Below are 22,233 nucleotides of genomic sequence, written 5' to 3' on the forward strand. Positions count from 1 at the left end.
GAATAATGCAAGGAGCAGGGCCCAACCTAACATGAAATCAGAGAGAGCAGAGGCCCAGTGGAGGAAGGCATTCCACGGGGGCCTCCCTGTGAGCTCAGATGAAAAACTAAAGGACAGAGAAGCTGGAGGCCGCTGCACAGACACCACAACTGCCCCCAAGTCCTGGTCAACGTGGGCAAACCATGTCTGAGAATCACAGAATACATAAGCATTTCAATAAAAGCAGAGTTGGAAGGAAAAGCAGCACTGAGAGCTAGTTTGTCTTCATGGAACTGGGCAAAGCTCTGGACAGCCAGGTTTCCTGGTGCCTTTCTCTCCTGGTGGCGTTTTTTCAGACCGCCAGGGCGGGAGAGGAGCGCGCAGGAGCAGGGCTGGTGGCCATAGCTGGAGCACTACCGCCATCGTGAGGCCCCGGTTTCAAGGGGCCCTGCGCCATTACAGCCTCCTTCCCAGGCGGCCCAGCTGCGGGCACGATGTGGCTTTGTGGAGGAGTTGGGAGAGGCTTGGGCAGCGATCTGGGCCTCTGGCCTTCTCCCCGGGCCCTGAGGGAGACCCGGGCCCTGGCGCGCTCTCAGCAGAGACCCTGGAGAGCCAGGGGCCCCGAGAGGACCGGCTGCAGCAGGAGACTGGTCACCGGAAGTCGTGGGGCGGGGCCTAGGAAATGCGCTGGGTGCACAGGAGCCAAGGGACCCACTCAGGGGCTGAGGGAAGGAGGTCGCCTTGGCTCAGGGTGCCCAGCGGCAGGAGGAGCCAAGTTCCCTGAAGTGGCGGCTGGCGGCACCTTTTTTGGCCGAAGGGGAAGCGGGGCCAGGACTTGACTTCCGGGGTTCCTGCTGCCGCCAAGGGCGTGCTGCAAGATCTGCATGCGGAGCAGAGCCTGGCCACCGCGTGGACTGAGGTGTGTTCCGTGGTCCACCTGTTCAGTACCCGGCATAGCCAGCCTGGGGCCTCCATGGCCTGGTGGACTCCTGTGGGGTAGAGGTAGCGAGCAACCTGGCCACCAAAGTGCCCCATGGCGAGGCACTGGCCCGACAGGGCAAAACCCTTGCTGCCTCCTCCATGACCGCCTCCATTCTGCGTTGTCACGCGGGCCCTTGGGGCCCTTGCTTAGGCCTTGCCCCCAGCCCCGGTGCTGGGTTGGCTCCTCCTCAGCTGTGACCTGGTGGCTGGCTGCTCAGACACTGGGCTCCCTCACTCTCTGCTCCATGACACCTGCGAGCTGATCTGGCCCTGCAGTATTGCAGGTCAGTGCCCTGTTCTTCAGGGTGAAATTCCACTGGACCTCTGGGACCGCGGACCGCTCTATCACTGCGTGTACCCCAAGCACCCCAGCAGAGAGGGTGACCAGCTGTGCATGGCAGGGTGCTACTTGTGGAGACCAGAATCCTGGGCTTCCTGCACGCCCTGGAATGGTGAAGATCCCTGCAGCCTGGGTCTCTCAGAGAGGGAGCGTGTTGCTCTCCTGACTCCCTCAGTGGGCATTTCCCCTGTAATCAGCTGTGGAGGCCCAGCTCCCACTGAGCAGCTTGCCGAAGGCTCCTGCCTATTCCTGAGCTGCAGGACTATGAGGCTTTCTGTGGCTCATCCACGACCGAGAACTGCCCTTCCTTGCACTTACTGAGCCCAAAACCACCAGTTTGTGTCACGAACTCTGAGCCACTTGTCCATTCCTTTGGGCCCCATCTATTTGTGGTGTCAGGCGACAAGTGGAGGTGACCTGTATGGTTTCCCTCATGCCCTGTTCTTCAAACTGTAGACATGATGCTACACAAATGTGTGTTTAATATGCAAAGGGTTAATCTGGTAATGGGTCATTTATTTATTCTTTAATATCAAAATGAGAAGTTTACAGTTCAGTAAAATAAACACCCTCTGGGGTATCTCAAATACAAAAAAAAAAAAATAGAGAAAAAAGGCTAATACAGACTCTTTAGGGTATCAGCCTTGTGTTCTTCCCCTTGGAGAAATAGCAAGCATGCCCTTTCTTGATGGCATGGTGCTTTGGCACTTGGATCCCTCCTACAAGTGTTGAGAGATAGGTCTCTTCTGGTGGCACCTGTGTGCTCATTCCTGGTGTCCATCACCACCCAGGATCAACACCAAGACTCTGCATTTGTGCTTTGCCTCTGCCTGGGTGACACAAAGAGGTTGGGAGGCCCAACTTGAAGCTGGCCCGGTTGGACCTCCACAGGCCCAGCCTTTTTCACCTGCAGGGGCTTTAGTGCAGGAAGAGCTCTGGGCTCTGAATTTTAAGAAACTGTGTCAGGATGGCAGTATTGCCCCAACAAACAGAACTGGCCTTGCCTCCAGGTGCTCTGCCTGTGCCCATCCTATGGGGGGTGGGGAGGATTGCAGACGACAGGAATACCTCGGAAACCATGGCTACCTGACATTTTGCTCAATTTGAGAATATGTGATCCACTCCTACAATTTGTCTTTTCCTTTCCATTTGATATCAATGTGAGACCTAATGTGCCAAGTCCTGGGTTCTGTGGCAATAACACAAAGAACAAGAGAGAGAAAAAAAGACAGTTCAAAAGGACAAACTTAAGTCCTTAGCCACTCACCCCGTTGGCATCTTCTCACTTCCAGAACTCAGTTTCCACGTGATCGGGTCTTCCCATTTCTGCTCTCCACTCAACCTTCTTTTCCAGAGATATTTCTCATGGCATCTGATTGTCGTGGGCTCTTGGAGGCAAACCTCAGGTATCCTTGCCTGGGAAGGAGATGAAAATGTTTACAGCAAGGGCTGGGGAAGTGGGAATGCAGGCATGAGGCACTTGGTTGTCACCCTGGCTCCTATCCTTCCCAGGTCCCCTGGAGGACTCCTCCCTATTCAGACCCAGGCTCTAGGCAGGCTGGGCCCCCTGGGAGGCCTGTGTGAGGTGCAGCTCTCACAGGAGGGTCCAGAGGGCTCACCACTGAATGCAGCTCTACAATCCCACCATGAGTGACACCTGCATGGGACTGACTGTAAATTCTTAGAGCACAGGTGACACATGTTCTATCCTGGCTTCACCAGCGTTTATCCATATCATATAGTGGCCTGTGACTCTTTCCCATGGCTTTCCCACTTTGTGTATTCCTGGTTTTCACTAGGGATCCGTGGTATCTGTTTTCCTTGTTCACTGGAATTTGAAGCTTGCAAGGGATTCAGAAAATAGCCATGTTTTGATTGAGAGAAAATCACTATCATAAAACATCATGTAAGACGCACACCATCATTGACTTATCCAAGTCCATTGTTTCAACACATCCATACAAACATCTATGCAGACAGTGAGATGCTACCATCCCTTTGCATTTCAATTCCATGGAGTCATGCATTCTGTTTACATACCCTAATTTCACTTCTGATTACAGGCAGGGTTTGGTAATGTCATGAAACATTTGCAAGACTTGGGTGTCAGGAACTTTTAAACCATTCAGAAAGGTCTCATGTATTGGGCTGATCTTTACAAAGCATTTTGTGTTTATTAACAGTTTTTTCACATAAAATCTTTCACCAGTTACATCTATGCATAGATTGATATATAATGCATAATGCAATACATCCTCTCTCTATATTGTATTAAAGTCTAAGTACATACTAGAGAAACATTGAGTTTTTAAAAATTCCTACATTCAATACAACAAGGCAAGATAGCAAAAGGCCACATCTCCACAATTTGGTCACTAACATGAATGCCCCCAGAGAACCTTGACCAGGATAGGACCTCCATCCACATGCAGCTTCAGACTTTCATTAAAGTCTCTGTTCATTTACAAATATATAAAACTAAAGATATAAATCCCTGGCCCCCAAGTCAGATTGCATCACAATCCTTCTACTACTGACCATCAGCACGCAAATATACAACTTTAAAAAGTTGCAAGGTGGGCAGTGTGGTGCATGCCTGCAATGCCAGGCAATAGGGAGGATGAGGCAAGAGGATCACACGTTCGAAGCCAGACTCAGCAACTCAGCAAACCCTGCCTCAAAAAAAAAAAAAAAAAAAGAAAAAAAATGTGAAACACGGGTTATGGCTGAGTGGTTAACAGCTCCTGTGTTAATCCCTTGCAACAACAACAACAACAAAATTGCATATGCACAAGAATGGATGTACCCACACATAGCACATGTACTTCTATCCATAGAAAAAGGTGAGCATGTGACATTTCACACAGTCTGCGGTATGACCTTACACCACTGACATAGATTCACATCAATATCTAGTTTTGAATGCTTGAAACATACGGCAGGAATATCCCAGCAAGGACCATCCCGCCACAAAAACGTCTCTAACCAGGTGAATATTGGGGCAAGGAACGCTTGTACACACTTGGTGGGATGGAATAGGAGCGCACACACAGTGGAGATCAGTATATAGGTTTCTCCAAATCAGGGGTGGGGACCACCATTCCAGCCAGATACACCATTTTTCAAATTTATCCAATGGAATGATAACATCAGCATGCTGTGATCATACACAGGTACCCATCTTGAAGGCAGCACAATTCACAAGTCATAGATCCAACTTCTGCAAAACATTCTGGGTGTGAGAATGATTCCAGATCATTCCATCTATTTTCTCTTACTCTGCTCGCTGCCTCTTCATGTTGGTGATCCCATCCCTTGAGGAAAAAAGAGATGGTCTCCCCACCATCCACTGAGTCTTCTCATTTCTGCAAGAAACCACTGCCACATACAAGGACAGGAAGACTCATGCCTATATTTTCCCCTAAAATTTCAAAAGTTTTGCTTTGACCATAAAAACCGATGCATTTCAGGTGAATTTTTGCACAGGTTCTAAGGGTAGGGTTGAGTGTCCGTCCTCCTTGCACATTGGCTGCCCTGGAAGAAGGTCCAATTCTTCTCTGCCCTTCTCTTCAGGCCCTCCTGGCCTCCAGACAATTGGGCCCGTTGTGATCCACTGTACATGCACCTGATGCTGCCCTACGCCACCTAGAACTGACCTGTCCTTGTGGTTGTCCCTGGTGGCAGAAGGGATTTGAGCACAACAGCATGGTGACATCACCTAAGGGATTGCTATCTCTTGCTCCAAGGACCCTGAACAAGAAGTTAGTATGCACAGTGCCTGCATTATCCTTTTAAGAGTCCCCTCAGGTCCAGTCTGCACAGCCTAGCACTCAGGCCCAGCCCCAGGACTTCCTGTGGGAGGATCTCCTGGCCACTGCCATTCCACCCTGGGCCCCTCGCACTGGAGGTTCTATGTGGCGCCACAGTGCCAGTGTCCAGGGGTCCCTCGGGGCCCTAGGAGAAGGCAAGGAGGCCCAGAAGGAAGCCCAAGCCTCTTGCCACTCCCTGCTGGCCAGGTCTTCCCAACCGCTAGGCCTCCTGGGAAGGAGATTTTCATGGCGCTGGGTGTCTGGAAACTGTGTCCTCACGATGGCAGTAGAGCTGCAGACATGGCCACCAGCCCTGGTCTTGAGCGCTCTCCTCCCGTCCTTCCCGTCTGAAAAAACGCCAACCAGAGACTAAAGCTCAAGGAAACATGGCTGCCTTCTCTTCTGCCCTCTGGGATGGAACAAGCTGTTAAGGCTGCCTTTTTATTTTGGATTTTGGACTTGGAATTTGAAATCTTTCAAAGTTTTTCAATATTGAGGCAGCATTTTGCATGTGGTTCACATTGTCCTCGACCTTGAGGCCACAGTCCTCTATGGGTCTCCAATATGGGAATACTTATAGTTTTAGCAGATACCACACTGGGCCCTGAATCTGCTCTTCTGTCATCAGGACTGGGGTGCTGGTGGAACTTACTCTTCCACAGGTCTTGTCCATTCAGGTGTCACTTCCTTGACTCAGTGGTACAGGCTCTGGAGATCCAGGAACATCAAATTCCCTCCTGGGGAGGAAAAAGTTCTTTGATGAGAAGAGACAACTGAGGTAGCAGGGAAGCTGGAGGAGACCTTCTCTAGGAAACAACTTGCCAATGCAAGGGGTCTGCCACCTACCTGTGCTCCAAGACAAGGAGGCCTTAGGGATTCCTTGTGTTTGTAGCCTTATGAACCCAATGGGAGGCCATAGTTTCTCATGTGAAGTCAGAGGCCGGCCTGATACTCATACTTACTTTTGCATCCATTTCTATCTTTTTCTCATTCAAATATGAAAACATTTTCCTATGGCATGAAATAGGCTTCTACTACTGACCATGACTTCATGGGGTATCTGTCTTCAAATTTTTTTTTGTATAATTTTTCCTTATAAATTATATTTTATCACATGGCTTACAGTATTGTCTCATTACTAAACAGGTCTCTATGTTTTTTTTTTTTTTTTTTCTTCAACCGAATGTTCCACATAGGCCTTTTTAGTTATTGATTTTAATTTTTGGACCAAGGATTGAACGCAGGGATGCCTAACCACCAGGAATCAATCCCAGTACCACCCACACAGACACAGCCTGTTAACTTATTATTTTGAGACAGGGGCTTCATCAATTGCTCAAGTTCTCACTCGTTGCTGAGGCTGGCCTCAAGTTTGCAATCCTCCTGCCTTGGCCTCTCACATTGCTGGGATGTGCGAAGTGGGCCACAAAGCCCTGCTCTTTAGTGAACTCAGGAGTGCTCTTTGACTCGGGGCCAGAAAATCAGATTGTGCGGAGAAGAAGAGACCCTTTGGACTTGGCAAAGGCCCTGTCAACAGGGGAACACAGGGGTTCAGGACAAGTGGACTCATGGTTTGAGGACTGGAAGCAGCCTTCAGCTCCAGGCTGTAATTCTACTCACGCCTTTCGAAGAACCAAGGGAAAACTCAGCTGAGAAAGACTCCAGGCGCTGTGGCTTCCTGGCATTCAGCCCCACATCACCTAACATTCTCTGTCTTCCCCTCTGACTCTTGGTGGGCATGTGATATAAACAGGAGATCTGGCGTGCAAAGCCCTGAGTTCCAGGACAGCACAACACACACACACACACACACACACACACACACACACCGGAAAAAAATAAAAAGGACACATTTGAAAACTCAATTGTTGCATTTGGGAGGGGGTGCCAGGGAGAAGGTAAAGTAGATTGTAGGGATTCACAGGGAGGCTCCCAGGGACTAAGGGAGTGTTCTACCTGAGGTCTATATCCCAGCTCTATTCATGTGCTTATTTTGGGGTCTAGGGGGTTGACCCCAAGAGCACTTAACCACTCATTTTTATGTGGTGCTGAGGATGGAACCCTGGGTCTCACAAGTGAGAGGCAAGCGCTCTACCACTGAGCCACAACCCCCACAACCCAGCCCTGAACAGGATGTTTTCCAAATACATATAAATCCCGATCAAATTTGTTCAGAGTTTGTCCCATAATTCACCTTTTGACATTGGAATGGAGCCACTTTCTCCTGTTATGAGTTCTATGACCCTGATTTTTAAAATTTCTATTTCATTTTAGTTTCTATTTCTTCTCATTTGTAAAGTAATGCTGTTATTGCTTGGAACTTTTTCAGAAAACATGGACTATTTCATTGAAACAAATGACAAATATTACTTAACAGATATTAAAAACATATTTAAACTGGTAAGTGTTTCAGATCTAATTCATTTTTGCTTATGGTTGGCTTTAACATTGGAATAATTCTTCATCTTCCTCTACTGAAAACGAAATATAAAAGATGAAATATTCTCCTTTCATATATCAAAGAATTTGCAAGAGAAAGAAATCTCCAGGTTAAAAAGTCTCTGAGGTGGGGGTCATGTGGCTCAGTGGTGGAGCACTTGGCTAGCACGTGTAAGGTACTGGGTTTGAGTCTCAGCAACCTATAAAAATCAATAAATAAAGGTATTGTGTCCATCTACAACTAAAATAAAAAAGGTAATAAAATCCATGAGCTTAGAGAAATAAGTAGAGCACAAGCTTGTCTGGCATTCTGGCATTTCCTTACAGATGGCAAAGAGCACAAGACAGAAAAAAGCCTAAAAGGAACTACAACAATTAAAAATTACTTATGCTGTAATTCTGCCCCAAAGCAAGCGCCTATATACTACATGGTTACTGATTTATCCCATGATCTTTGAAGCAAAAGATCATTCCAATCTTTAAATGTTTTAGAGGGGAAATAGAACTAAATCATTCTCTAACATACTCTGAGCCTTGGTACCCAAATTAGACATAGAATGGAACTACAAAAGCCAGCCATGGGCGGGCACCCTGGCCCACACCTGTAATCCCAGGGACTCAGGAGGCTGAGGCAGGAGGATGATGAGTTCAAAGCCAGCCTCAGCAAGTTAGTGAGGTCCTAAGCAACTTAGTGAGACCCTGTCTCAAAATATAAAATCAAAGGGGCTCAGTGGTTAAGCCCCCTGGGTTCAATCCCCAGTGCTGGAGAAAAAAAAGAAGAAGATAGAAGAAGAAGAAGAAAGAAACCAATCCCAACAATAGAAAAACAAAAGCTGGGCACAGTGGCACATACCTGTGATCCCAGCAACTTGCTGAGATCCCAGTGACTTGGCAGGCTGAGGCAGGAGGACTGCAAGTTTGAGGCCAGCCTGAGCACCTAGTGAGGCCCTCTCAAAATGAAAAAGAGGAACGGCTGGGATGTGGCTCAGTGGTTAATCACCCCTGGGTTCAATGCCTGGCACCCTCCTCGCCCCCAGAAAAGAATGTGACTGCAAATTAAATTAGACACCCACTTATGAATATAGATATAAAAATTCTAAAATATTAGTAAATCGAATTCAGAATTTTGTAGAAGAAAGTAAATTGACCAAGTTGTATCCATCTCATGAGCACAAGGGAGGATAACTTGTAAAAGTAATAATTAATTGTCACTCACTGATTTTCCAAAAAAAGGGAAAAGTATATGGTCATCTCAATAGGTACAGAAAACTGAAAAATACTTGGTAAAACTCAATACCATCGGTGATGCAAATTCTTATGAAACCATGAAAAGACAGGAATTTCCATAATCAGATTATCGTTATCCATTTGTCATGCTGTATGAAACAGCACTTTTCAACTTGGCTTAGAAACAAGAACTTATCACAAATCTCCAAGTATGCTGCTGTCTTCCAGGCCTTGCGTGGATTATCAAGCATCTGTCATCAGCTAGCTTTGGGCCACACTGGCAGCTCTGCTGGTCCTGCCTCTTCCCTGTTGGGGGTAAATTCACTGTGGAGACCTCTAGTTTCTCCTCCCCAAGTATCTCACCCTCCAGGAGCCTCGCCTGAGTGTATTCACACCCTGGTCCCAAGTCCGCAAGGAAACAGTGGACACAGAGCGGACTCCCCAGGCCCGCATTGAGAACTGGCTTACCATAGACAGACTCCACATTTTTCTTCTTCAGTATGCAGGATTGAACCTGGGAGCACTCTACCACTGAGCTACATCTCCAGTCCTTTTTTCGTTTTTTATTTGGAGACAGGGTCTGGCTAAATTCCTGAGGCTGGCTTCCAACCTATGATCCTCCTGCCTCAGCCTCCCGAGTCGCTGGGATTACATGTGCCACCACACCAGGCTCAGACTCAAGCTTTTGATGGAAGGAGCAAAAATTCACACTTCAAGGGCATGGACACATGGAAAGGAACAATTAGGGCACTGACACACTCAGTGTACTTTGGGTATCTAGGAAACCTCCATCTCAATGTAGTGGTCAATGAGGAAACAGCAAAAGAATGTCTTTCTCAGCTATGAAAATAAAAGCCTACTCAATTACAATTCTACTACATACAGTCCTGCAGGAAATGAACAAGGAAAAATGGGATGGAAGCATTAGGAGTATAAATGAAAAATTTTAAATTATCATTAGGAATATAAATGAAAAAAATTAAATTATCATGTCTAGCTAGGTGTGGTGGAGCAAGCCTGTTATCCCAGAGACTCAGGAAGCTGAGGCAGCAGAACCACAGGTTGGACGGCAGCCTCAGCAACTTGGCAAGACCCTGTCTCAAAGCAGAAAATTAAAAGGAACTGGGATGTAGCTCAGTGGTAAAGTGCCCCTGGGTTCAATCCCCAGGATGAAATAATAAAATAAAATGCTCTGTACAATTATAGATATATATATAAGAGAATGTATGAAAACTGTCCAGGTGTAAGAGCAATACATAAAAGCAGACTGAATCCTCTTTTTTCTTTTTGTACTGGGAATTGAACTCAGGAGTGGATGAAGGACTGAGCCACATCCCCAGTCCGACTTTATTTTTATTTTGAGACAGGGTCTCCCTAAATTGCTTAGAGACTGAATGAGTTGCTGAGGCTGGATTTGAACTTGCGATCCTCCTGCCTCAGCCTTGGGAGCCCCTGGGATTACAAGCATGTGAAATGGCACCAGGCCTTGTTTTCATTTTGAAACAGAGTCTTGCTAAGTCACTGAGGCTGGACCCCAAAGGAGACATAGGTTCTCAGGAAGGCTCGGTTTCTTTCCAGATACCTATAGAGTCAAGGACATTTTTGGTCAAAAAGAGCACATAAATTGTATGGTACGGAATCGTATTCAAGTTCCAGTGTTTCAATAAGAAAAAAATGTTAAAAATGCTAAGCTGGGCATGGTAGTGTAGGTCTGTGATCCCAATCACTGTCAAGGCTGAGTCAGGAGGATCACAAGTTTAAGGTCGGCCTTGGCAATTTAGTGAGCCCCCATCTGAAAGTAAAAAATAAAAAAGGGCTGAGGACGTAGCTCAGTGCTAAAGAGCTCCTGGGTTCAATCCTCAGCACCCCCACCAAAAACAAACCTGACATGGTTTAATGATATATAGAATACTATTACAATATTCATTATGGCTATTTACCAAATATTTCCATGGCTCTTCCTGGACGTTCTTAAAATCAGTGTTATTTGGCCAAGGATGGAGCTACATGCGTAGATCTAATTAAATAAATATCCTGACGTATTTCTGAAGTCCTGCCAGAATCCTCCATGCCAGAACATAACCAGGACCCACAAAGAAGGACTGCTGGACTATGCAGCCCACACTGGAGACAGAAAGAAGTGGAGAAAAAGAGCAGATACAGAGAAAGAAAGAAAGATAGCCAGCAGAAGTAAAATTTCAGCATACCTTATTATCTGGATTATCGTAAAATTATAGGGCACTTTTTGCCCACCTCTCTGAATTCTATATTAGTTAAATAATCTGTGTTGGAAAAAAGTGACTTTTTTATGAATCAAAAATTATTTTCATAGCTTAAATCATGCCTTTGGATAATTAAAGTGTATGCCAAAATGCTCCTGAAATAAAAAAGGAAAAAAGGATAAGAGAATAGACAATCTCTTCTCCTACAGTACTGAATTTTGGTAAAACATGTACATATATAGAAATTAAAGCGTGTCGATGTTTAGGTAAACGCAGGGAAAGCGGAAAGATGTGATCAGCATTTACATCAAGACTGTGGAATTCTGACTAGGGTGAATACTACTCTTAGTTTACTTCAGGAAATCACATTTGATAGCAGTCGTCCAATTGAAATAAGAAATCACATAATAACACTCCAGGCACAGTTGCACACACAGTAGGGACTGCGAAGGCTGAGGCAGAAGGATCACAAATTTGAGGCCAGCCTCAGCAACTCAGTGAGACCATGTCTCAAAGTCAAAAGAACTGGGGATGTAGCTCAGTGGCAAAGTGTCTCTGGCTTCAATCCCAAGCATCACCCCACTCCACCCCCAAAAAGCTACACGGGGCTTGACTCTGAGATCCTTAAATGAAAATAACTAAATATGAGTATTTACCTTGAGCAGCAGGTTGAAGCAACTGAAATAGGTCCTAAGAGGACATTTAAAAAGAAGGATGCCATTTTGGTGACTTTTGGCTTACTATGTGAGCCAGAAAATGGAGTACACCACAGAAGCCTGGAAACCGAGCTAGGTCAAGGACCACAGGGTCAAACGGCCCCAGGTGGGCTTATCCCAGCTTTGAGATCGCAGCAATTTCTTTTTCTCCAGCACAGATTCCTGAGAACTGAGGCTTGTATTGGAAAACTCGAAAATGAAGATGCTTCAGATCCGATGTCGACTAAAGAGGATTATCGCCAAGCCATAGTCTACTGGAAAGGGCATTCTTGAAAAGAAAGGATAGCTAGCGTTCAGTGGATCATACATGGCAAGAGCGAATTTCTTTGAATTGGGTAAAATGCAAGGCAGCCCTGTTTGCTAGCACCTTTGCCTCTTTCTGGGGCAGGGCTACTTAGCTTTTTTAGAACCACACTGAAATCATGATGAGGCTTTGTCAGGAGCCAAAGCTGTTGCTGTGAATTCCCATAAGATCCAGCGGTTTAGAAGTGTGGTAAATTCAAAGTCGGGATGGTCCCTGACCTTCAGGGGCCAGGACTGGGGCAGGGCTTTGCTTTCCTCTCACGGCGGACAGGAACGCAGGAAACCACTAGGACCTATGGGGAGCTCCTGGACATTTGTGTCCCGTCCCTGCCCCTTGAACCAGAAAGCAGTTAGGGTGGCACAAGGTGCTCCTGTACTTTGGGGCTTGAGCCCCCCGCATCAGCCGTGCTGGAGTGCCAGGGTGAGGAGCATCTCACTCCAGGTGACATCTAACAGCGCTGCTATGCCTCCCAGAGTCCCAAAGGCCCTCAAAAGTCTGGTGTCCCATTGCCGGGAGCAAGGAGGTCCTGAGGACAAGTGTGTGCCACCGTGGCACATTAAATAAATTCTGGTACATCAGTAGGAATGCAGATACACACACAAGAGTGACCAAAGATGGAGAAAGCCAGGAGGTATGTCCTGAGCCCAGAAGGTGACAGCAGGCAGTGACAGTACAGCTTTTTATCTAGAGCCCTGTGTGAAGGCCTAGTCACCAGTGGAACCCACTCTTTTCTCAGATTCTGTAAGGGGACAGAAATGGGTCACTCATTCAGCTGTGGCCTTTCCTGGAGGAAGATGAGACTCCTGAGGCTGGGGACCTAACGGTTCATTCATGTTAGTAAATGCCGTTCTCTCTGCTCGCTGCTGAGCCTTCTGCTGATGAACACTCCTTACAGGCCTGACGAGAGTCTCCTCCAGGGACTTTAAGATATCAGGGACCCAGAACACTTGCCTCTTTTAGGGGTACTCTACGTACCTGAGATAATCTCGGCATATGCTCACCCCAGAGAAAAGGCTGAGCAGCCCACGGCAACAAGCATTGGTATTTTGATCTTCGTGCTCTCTCTCCTAAATCCATTCCAGTTCAATGTCTGCATGAGTGTGTGTGAGAGAAAGAGAGAATTCCCATGGGTTGTTCATTTCCTGGGTTTTGAGTTTTTTCCTGCTAGCACACTTACATCACAAGGTCACCTCACATGTCATTAACTATCCTTCAGATGATTGGGTTTTTGTATCTTAGAAATTAACCAAAGACTTTGTTTTCTTCACTGTAAAAATTGACGTTTGCCAACACTATGGCACACACCTGTAATCCCAGCCACTCAGGAGGTTGAAGCAGGAGGATCACAAGTTCAAGACCAGCCTCAGCAACTTAGAGAGACCCTGTCTCAAAATGAAAAACATAAAAGGCTGGGATGTAAACCAGTGATACAACGTCCTGGGTTCAATCCCCAGTACAGGAAAAATAAATAAACAAAATAAGCGGCTATTTCCTTTCCACACATAAACAGAACTAACTACGCATAATGTTTAGCGAAATGGAATCTAATACTGAAAACTATATTAAAACCTGGGAAGTACACTTGGGTTTCTGATTTCCAGGGTACGCTCTGCTTTTTAATATTTCAAACCTTCACACATGTATAAAGTGAACACTGGATGTCATGACCTTTGAACAATTACTGTCAATGAGAAAACATGGTATAGATACACAATGGAGTTTTACTCAGCTATAGAGAAGAACGAAATTATCGGATTTGCCAACAAATGGACGGAACATCATGCTAAGTGAAGTCAACCAGACTCAGAAATCAAGGGTCCTGTGTTTGCTGTCATATGTGGAAGTTAGAGAGAAATAAGGAATGAAAAGAAAACCAAAAAAAGAATCCTAGGAAAATAGAAGCAAGACCAACGGAGTAGAAGCGATTGAGAGAGAGGAAGGGGGGGAATAGGAAGTACTAAGGAATAAAATCGTGCTTTGTCCATGTATGAATATACCACAATGAATCTGGATTATGTATATAATCATAACGCTCTAATTAAAACAATAATAATAATAATGATAGAAGGGAGCTCAGTAGAAAAGTGGATCAGGGGAAGGGAGGAGGGAAGGGAAAGAGAACTTACTGGGAATGAGATCGATCACATTATTTTATATGCATGTATAAATATGGCATAATGAATCCCACTTCTATGTATAATTATAATGTACTTATAAAAAATAAAAATTTTAAAATAAAAAATGCATATATGGAGATCCTTACACAGAGTGAATCACCCAAATTTTCTCAAGATTGTAACTGATATATACCCATAGGTTAATAACTTGTCAAATACAAATGTTATAGAAATGAAAATTAGTCAAGGCTAATGATTAAACAGTCTTCAATATAAAAATAAATTCAATGCTGGCTTTGCTTTCAGTTGTCGTATCCTTACAATATACATTGAGGATAATGCTCTAATATATATGAAGAAATAATTACATTTGCCCTTTCTTGTTTAAAAAGGAGAAAGAAAAATTACCTCCAAATGTGTACTGTGAATAGTTTGGTTGGAAGACTTTACTTGCACATATTCACTTTTCAGAATCCATGATTTGCACACAAGTTAGGATAATCATACATGAAATAAGCAGAGAAAGACAGACTTTTCCCATTTCCCTTTTCTTCTTCATTTTTAATTTTTATTGTGTGTGTGTGTGTGTGTGTATACCTGGTATTGAACTCAAGGGCGCTTAATCGCTGGGCCACATTCCCAGCTCTTTTCATATTTTATTTAGAGAGAGTATCACTAAGTTGCTTAGGGCCTCACTAAATTGTTGAGGCTGGCTTTCAACTTGCCATCCTCCTGCTTCAGCCTCCAGAGCTGCGGGGATTACAGGAGTGTACCACTGCACCCGGTTTCCCTGGTTTTTTTTGTAACAGTAACTAGGATGGTTTGATTCAAAGATTAAATATGTCATTTTCCCTAATCAAAGATGTGGGGAACCTTCCCTGATCCAAATATACAAAAGGGAATTCACTCTTTGCCTGGACTTTAAGAGGACTATCTGGTATACCTCAACCACACGAAATGCAGCCTAAGGGAAGATAGGCCCTTTGGCCCTCCCAGTTGTCTACCATTGCAAAGGAATGCAGTTATCCTTATTTGTCCCTGTTCTGTTTGTCTTCTATGAGAATGTGGCTGTATCCACTTTTGAAAGGCAGAGTCTTGGACAAAAGGTGTGTACTTTAGGATTTCAGGACAAAAGGAGAGAAGAAAATGTTGGAAATTCTAGGCCTGGGGGGTGCCATCTCTACTCATGTGACTTCCCAGGGAGTGGCCCTCCATTTTCTAGAAGGCATAACTACCCCTTTTGCAGTTGGTAGAAGGCCGGTATTTGGCTCAGCTTCTGGGATTCATCTCTTACAGCCTACGTAGCTCTATTGGTTTATGACATGTCCTACGTAGGGTACCAAATGTACCTTTCTGTTTATTTTTTAAATCAAACAATTGTTGCAATTATTTTTCCCATATTTATATCCCTCTCATTGCAACAGCAGCTAACTTACAATTCTGTATTTTAGAACAAGATTATTCTGTTTCAAGTGAATCTTAGGACCAGACCATTGGACATTCGCATTCACTGTTACATTTTGCATTTTTGTGTTGTTTCCAACATCTGATTGCCAGGTAGAAATACATTTTATTTTATGTACTTTTTTTTGTCCTGGGGATTTAACCCAGGGGTGCTTCCGCACTGAGCCACAAAAGGTTCTTTTTATTGATTTATTTCTTTTAATTTTGAGACAAAGTCTCTCTCACCAAGTTGCTGAGTCTGGTGGTGAAATTATGATCCTCCGCCCTCAGCTACCTGTGTCTCTGGGATTGCAGGAGTGGGTTACCACACCTGACTTTTTACGTACATTTGATAAAGATTTTTAGTTGTAGATGGACACAATTACTTTATTGTATTTATTTTCATTTTTAGTTGTTGATGGACCTTTATTTTATTTATTTATATGCGGTGCAATCAAACCCAGTCCTCACATATGCTAGGCAAGTGTTCTACCGCCGAGTCACAACCCCAGCCCTTTATGTGCATTTTTAATGACACTTTTCATACATATTTGCTGAGTAATGTACTCTTACACACATTTACATAAACTATGTAATTCTGCCAACTGACATGCTCACTTAGTGGATGTTTATTTTTTCATATGCATAGGTTTTTATAAATACATGTTGGGGCTGGGGGTGTAGCTCAGCGGTAGAGTAGTAGCATAGCATGTGAGAGGCCCTGGGTTCAATCGCTAGTACCACAGGAAATTAAAAAATAAAATAAAAATACATGTTGGATCATATCGAATCTAAAATTTTCCTACATCTTTAATGCATTAATTTTTTCACATGGGCCCATATCCTTAATATCATTTTCAAGTTTAACTTTTTCCTACAAGAATAGCTTTATTTCCCCAGATATCAAAAAAAGGTGACACATGGCATTTCAAAAATGTCCAAAACAGGAGAGAATTAATTAGAAATGAATCAATTTTCGGATTCTGTCTTTTATACATAAAAACAATTTTTTCGTGTGTGCGTGTGGTGCTGGGGATGGAACCCAGGTCCTTTGCGCATGCAAGGCAAGCACTTTATCACCTGAGCTATGTCCCTGGCCCCAGAAAAACAATTTTTATTTTGTGACTTTTCTTTCTCTTGCAGACATAAATGCTTCTTATTCATAAAATGGGTTTTCTATTTAATATTTTTATATTATTTTTCAGATTATATAAGCATCTCGTCCAAACCTTTCTTTATTCTTTGAATGTGTTTTTTAGATATTAAAGAAATTATTTCATTTGTTTAAGGAATTAATCATGATTATTATTTGTAAAACTCATACTACATATATATGATGATAACAAATGTCATTTAAAATCTATTTCACTCACACATAATTAGTGCAACAAATTTGTTCCATGCTTTTGCTAAGGAAACGTAGATATATATTTTCTTTTTTTTAAGAGAGATAGTTCAATGAAATTTCATCACACATATATTTTGTAGTCAACCTGTATTTGTTAAAAAATATATTGAAAAAGCACACAGAAATTTGTCATGACCAATTTATTTGCTCATCAGTATCCTTTCTATGTTAAACCTGGAGGTCCAAATATACATACACACTCTGTCAAACTCATTATGTTTTATATATATATATATATATATATATATATATATATATATATATACACACATACACATGTCTTTCCATTTCCACTTATGTCATCACACTGAATTTAGAAGTTTTCACTTTTCTATTATATTTATATGTTATTTACGCTGGTACTAGGGACTGAACTGGGGTGCTATACCAGTGAGCTATAGCCCTAGTCCTCTTAAAAATTTATTTGTTTATTTATTTTGATACTGGGAATTGAACCCAGAGGTGCTTAAACACTGAGCCTTATCCTCAGCCCCTTCTATTTTTTGTTTTGGAACAGGGTCTCACTAAGCTGCTTAGGGCCTTGCTCAATTACTGAGGCTGGCCTCAAACTTGTAGCTGGTATTACAGGCATGCATCACCGTGCCCGCTCATATATATCTTTTAAAGTTATAAACTGAATCTTCAAAAGTAAACAATAAAAATAAAAAATAAACTAAATCTCCTACATTATCTTTTTTTAAAGTAAACCAGATTTAGTATTTTTTTAAATCTTTAAAATATTTTTTAGTTGTAGATGGACATAATTTCTTTCTTTCTTTCCTTTCCCTTTTTATTTCTCTCTCTCTCTCTCTCTCTCTCTCTCTCTCTCTCTCTCTCTCTCTCTCTCTCTCTCTGTTTCTTTCTGATGCTGAGAATCAAGCCCAGTGCCTCGCACATGCCAGGCAAGTTCTCTACCACTGAGCCCTAACCCCAGCCCAGATTTAGTATTTTTATACACCTAATTCTAAGCATCTTAGTTCACATTACCATAGCAAAATACCATACACTAAGTGATTTATAAACACTAGAACTTTATTTCTTATATTCCCAGAGGCTGGAAATTCCTAGAACGAAGTACTGGTCAATTCAGGTCCTGGCCAGGAACCTCTTCCTGGTTTTCAAATGGACAACTTCTTATATTCTCATGTGCCCAAAGGAGAAAGCTCTGGTCCCTTCATCTCCTCCTAAGGACAATAATCCCAATAGGGAGGCTTTCCCCTAATGACCTCATCTCAACCTAATTAGTTTCCAAATCCCAGCTCCAAACGCCATCGCATTGGTTTCAACAATGTGAACTCTGGGGGAACACAAACATTCAGTGCATAGTCTGAGGTTTTCTCCTCAGCCCCATGTGTAAGCAACACACTGTAACAAATCACTACCTTTTTTATAGCTTGACAAAACATTTATTATCTCAATTTCTGTGACTTAGGTCTGGGCACAGCTCAGCTAGATTTTCAGCTCAAAGCTGTCCCAAGTCTCAAGAATGTGGACCTAAAAAAAAAAAAAAAAAAGAAATAAAAAGAATGTGGACCTAAAGCTGAAAATTCAAGGCCAGGAGGACATCCCTGGGTACCAATCCATGTATCCTTGCCTGGCTCATCTCTAATGTCCCAAGGAATTCTGTATTGTCTGGATAAAGACCTAGATCTTATGTGTTGGACTGCTGGCAGCCATGTGGCTGGGGCCTTAGGTACCTGGATAGCTCTCTTCGCTACCTGTACTGCATGGCAGAATCTATTCCAGCCAGAGGTTACTCAAAAGTTATGTCCGGTGGTTTCTTTTATCATTGGAACATAGCACTTTCCTCATATCATTAGACTTGAACTGCTTTCTGTAACTTCTTTGGGAATATGTTTGTGTTACCATTGATCTGTTTTTCTTTTTCATGAGGGGCAGGTACTGGGGATTAAACTCAGGGGTACTCAGTCACTCATTCACATCCCCAGCTCTATTTTGTACCTTTTTTTTTTTTTTTAAGCAAAAGGTCTTACTGAGTTGCTTAGCGCCTCGCTTCTGCTGAGGTTGGCTTTGAACTCGCCATCCTCCTGTCTCAGTCTCCTGAGCTGCTGGGAATACAGGCGTGTGCTGCCATGCCTGACTATCATTTATCTTTTAAAGAGAAATCTTAAAATCATTTGTCACTAAAAACTAAGACATGATGCTTACCCAGGATTCAGAAAACAGTCAAACACTAAGTGAAGCGCTGTCTGAAAACCTATTAAGGTCACTGATAAATTTTCAATTGTTTTAGTCCATTCAATACAGTCCTAGATTTACATTCCTACACAACAACACATTTCTATTAAAAGTGGATGTTTGTACATTATGATTTGCATGAAAATCTTCACTCTTGATTCCTGGGCAGTTAGACAAAATGATGTAAAATTTAAGTCCTCGTTTTTAGTAAGTTATTATGAAAGATGATTCTCTTCCATACATTATATGTAGTAAATATATGTTACATATTTTCACCTTAATTATAAGTTAGCCTCATACTCATAGTTTTGTACAAAGACTTCTATACCATCTATATAAATTGCATGCTACCACATCAATATGTATTATCTTTATTCTAGAAAGTGGTTTCTTTTCAAGTAATTACATTAATTACACCTGCAGCTGGCAACCTGTTCCCATTTTGAGAATTAAAAAGCAAAAAAAAAAAAAAAAAAAAAAAACCCAAAGTATATGGTACAGCAACCAAAACTGGAAGAAAATCTTAAACCTAAAAAAAATTTTGACCATTATATTCTCATGTCTTACCTATATGTGTGTGTGTGTGTGTGTGTGTGTGTGTGTATTTTTTTTGGGGGGTGGTATCAGGGATTGTACCCAGGAACACTTAATCAGTGAGCCACATCCCAGTCCCTCTAATATTTTATTTAGAGACAGGGTCTCATTGAGTTTCTTAGGGCCACGATAAATTGCTGAGGTTGGCTTTGAATTTGCAATCCTCCTGCCTCAGCCTCTGGAGCCACTGGGATTACAGGTGTGTGCCACCGCACCCAGCTCCACATATATGCTTTTTCAACTTGAAATCCCATTTACCTTGTATCTCAAGTGTTCAGACGAGCTTTCCCCACTTTCAGTTTGAGGTCTTTGCAAACATCATCAACTATTCTTCAGAATATGTAATATGTTTGATTTTGCCTCCCATCTTTTGCATTTCTTAGAATTAAGCATACCTGTTTACAAAATAAGCAGATATATTACCCATGTATAAGGAAGGGCAGAGAGGTCACAAGTAATGCCCACTCAAGCAGACAAGGACTTCTAAAACGAGGGCGTCTTGCATTCTCCTGTTTTCCATCATCAGTTAGAGACACAAATATTCAAACTCTCAAATGGCCAACAAATTAAAACGTACCAACAATTACTTCTGCACTGCACACGTTGGTTCTTCATCGGTCCTCAAATAGACAAGTGTTGATGCTGTCTTAAATACACCACTTATCAAGAACAAATTCAAACACTTGATCCCAACTTCCACTTTCCTGAGGGGAACTACTACTAGCAGCTTGTGAGTATCTTTGTTTAAATATTATAAAAGCAACAAACAACTATTCGTGAGAACTGATGTTATTTAATTAAATAGATTTAGCCTACATCTCAGTGCTTGGCACAGTGCTAAACACACACACGCACACATATACTAAACATTTCTATATTTTCAAATCAATTCTGATTATACTATACATGGAGTTTGGTGTCATGGGGTTTTTTGGTTTTGTTTTGTTTTGTTTCCTTTTGGGGTACTTGGATTTAATCCAAAGGCATTAACCACTGAGCCACATCTCCAGCCCCTTTTATTTTTTTTTATTTTCAGACAGGGTCTCACTAAGTTGCCTGGGGCCTCCCTAAATTGCTGAGGCTGGCCTGGAACTTGGGATCCTCCTGCCTTAGTCTGCCACGTCCCTGGGATTCCAGGCGTGCACCACTATGCCCAGCAAATTCTTTTTTTTTGTTTGTTTAAGAGGTGCATTAAAACATTGGGATTCATTTCGCCATCTTTGTGGTATATGAATTCTTGACTTAACACTGGATGGTAAGTACTTCCCAATAACATTAAATATCATGGGAAACGTGATAGTTTTCTTATGGGTAAATCTTATAGTATTCCTTTATGGTTGCTTCAAATCCTAAGACTAACGCTCATCTTGAAAAGAAATCCACAAACAGAGCAAATGTATAGCAGTCAAATGATACTCTTAAGTCAAGAAGGTTAATAAAGGGGTAGTACAGCTTTGCCTAGCATGTGTGAGGCAGTGGGTTCGATTCTCAGAACCGCATATAAATGAATAAATAAAAATAAAGGTTCATCCATGACTAAAAAAAATTTTTAAAAAGAAGCTTAATAAATTTTCCATCTATTGCATTTTGCTGTTACATTTATTAGTTAATTGTATACGTCAGGCACATGTGTACAGGTTCTCAGGTCTTGGTATTAATTTGGACTTATGTGATATCTGTGGAATAGGCTTACAGTTTCAGTTGCTTTCCTTGTACCACTTTTCTCAGGTCTTATATCACAAACCTCATGAAATGTCATCTAGAAAACGGAATTTTCTATGAAGTAGAATTTCGAGATAGCATTATATTTGCATAAAAATTCAAAGGGCTTAAAATTTGCATATATAGAGAAGTACACATATCTGTTAGGAGAAATACATCTTGTAATATGCTATTTTCTCAATTATATGTTGGGATGATGTTGGTTTCTTGATTTAAAAAAAATTCAAATATAATCTTTTCTTATTTTCAACATCTCACGGCTTTAGGTAAGGACAAGTTAAAACTTTAAGGCAAACCATTAGAAGCACTGTAGAAAGTTACAAAGCTAGTTTTTTGGCTTGAAGGTAACTCATTCACTTTTTTGAATCCATGTTTGTGTTAAATTCAATGAATCATGTATGTAGTAAGAAGAGAAAGATAGGCTATTTATTTATTTATTTATCTGTGGTGCTGGTGATTGAACCCAGGGTCTTGTGCATTCTAGGAAAGCACTCTACAACTGAGCTACATCCCCAGACCAAGGTAGGCTTTTTAAAATTTTTGTTTTCCTTATATTCACCAAGTGGAATGGTTTGATCCTGAAGTTCCCATTTTGTTTTTTCATCCTGAAGTCAAAGTGTGAACATCTGCCCTCATGAGGACTTGGAGAATGGATTTCAATCTTTCCAGAGGCTTAATTAAGAACACTAAGAGCTAGGGGCCGGGGTTGTAGCTTAGCAGTACAGAGCTTGCC

The 22,233-nt window shown here is 42.5% G+C and overlaps 1 long non-coding RNA gene across 1 annotated transcript; it reads right to left on the reverse strand.

Annotated features, from left to right (window-relative positions):
* Positions 1-2,569: 2,569 nt before the first annotated feature.
* LOC124972662 (uncharacterized) lies at positions 2,570-10,831 on the reverse strand. The gene is made up of 3 exons (XR_007106484.1): positions 10,716-10,831; positions 5,762-5,846; positions 2,570-2,716 (listed from the first exon to the last, which is right to left on the reverse strand). It is a non-coding gene; the product is annotated as an uncharacterized LOC124972662 (long non-coding RNA).
* Between the last annotated feature and the right edge of the window lie 11,402 nt (positions 10,832-22,233).

This window comes from Sciurus carolinensis, chromosome X (genome assembly GCF_902686445.1).
Source record: "Sciurus carolinensis chromosome X, mSciCar1.2, whole genome shotgun sequence".
In the NCBI taxonomy this organism is placed as follows: domain Eukaryota; kingdom Metazoa; phylum Chordata; class Mammalia; order Rodentia; family Sciuridae; genus Sciurus; species Sciurus carolinensis.